We start from the raw sequence: 1482 nt of genomic DNA, 5'->3' as shown, positions 1-1482 counted from the left end.
ACTGATGAGAACAAGTACAGAGACCCACAGCCAGAGAAAAGAAAGAAAGAAAAAGAAAGAAAGAAAGAAAGAAAGAAAGAAAGAAAGAAAGAAAGAAAGAAAGAAAGAAAGAAAGAAAGAAAGAAAGAAAGTGTTCCAATGGTCTCCTCATAGGGCCTATGCCTCCTCTTTAGGTTCCTTCCCAGATACAAAGAATACAGATGAGTGTGGATGTGGCAGTGAGCATGTTTATAGACAGGTAGTTGGGAAAAACAGAATCTTTAACACAGGTATACTATATTTCTGGCAGTGGGCTTTCCCTTGGTGCATTAGAAGTACACAGCTATAAAGCTGTAAATATTTTTATGTGGGTATCGATGTGATTTTAGTCAATGTAACTTAATCAAAGATATACTGTGACTGAATATACTGTATGTCTAGCTCTGCTAGAGAATGTTGTGTCTGTCCATCATTAAGAAATCACTGTGACCAATTAATTGTAATCTCTAGTTCTGACAAAGGATTATTTACTGTAGTCTTAAAATCAATAGTGTGAGTTGATAGCATAAATAGTTTAAACTTAAAATTATGGTATGAAAGGAGCAAAAACCATCCAGTGGGAAAAAGGCAGCATTTTCAACAAATGGTGCTGGCACAACTGGCAGTTAAAATGTAGAAGAATGCAAATCGATCCATTCTTACCTCCTTGTGCAAAGCTTAAGTCTAAGTAGATCAAGGACCTCCACATAAAACCAGAGACACTGAAACTTATAGAGGAAAAAGTGGGAAAGAGCCTCAAACATATGGGCACAGGGGAAAAATTCCTGAACAGAACAGCAATGGCTTGTGCTGTAAGATCAAGAATCAACAAATGGGACCTCATAAAATTGCAAAGCTTCTGTAAGTCAAAGGACACTGTCAATAAGACAAAGAGGCCACCAACAGATTGGGAAAAGATCTTTACCAATCCTAAATCAGATAGGTGAATAATATCCAACATATACAAAGAACTCAAGAAGTTGGACTCTAAAAAACCAAATAACCATATTTTAAAAAATGGGGTACAGAGCTAAACAAAGAATTCTCAATTGAGGAATACCGAATGTCTGAGAAGAACCTGAAAAAATGTACAACATCCTTAAGCATATGCTGGCAAGGATGGGGAGAAAGAGGAACACTTCTCCATTGCTGGTGGTATGGCAAGCTGGTACAACCACTCTGGAAATCAGTTTGAAGGATCCTCAGATAATTGGACATAGTACTACCGGAAGATCCAGCAATACCACGCCTGGGCATATATACCCAGGAGATGTGGTAATAAGGACACATCCTCCACCATGTTCATAGCAGCCTTATTTATAAATAGCCAGAAGCAGGAAAGAACCCAGATGTCTCTCAACAGAGGATCTGCTGTCACCTGATTTATTGATCTTAGCCATTCTGACTGGTGTGGGGTGAAATCTCAAGGTTGTTTTGATTTGCATTTCCCTGATGATTAAGGAT

General features: G+C 38.2%; 1 protein-coding gene across 1 annotated transcript in view; it reads right to left on the bottom strand.

Moving 5' to 3' along the window:
- Cntnap2 (contactin associated protein like 2) overlaps positions 1-1482 on the bottom strand; it is a 2102194-nt gene that overhangs the window by 691178 nt on the left and 1409534 nt on the right. The gene's annotated exons all lie outside the window — the stretch shown is intronic.

Source organism: Mus pahari, chromosome 2 (assembly GCF_900095145.1).
Source record: "Mus pahari chromosome 2, PAHARI_EIJ_v1.1, whole genome shotgun sequence".
Taxonomy (NCBI): domain Eukaryota; kingdom Metazoa; phylum Chordata; class Mammalia; order Rodentia; family Muridae; genus Mus; species Mus pahari.
The sequence above is the reverse complement of the archived record's forward strand: the minus strand, read 5'-3'. Positions and strand labels throughout refer to the sequence as shown.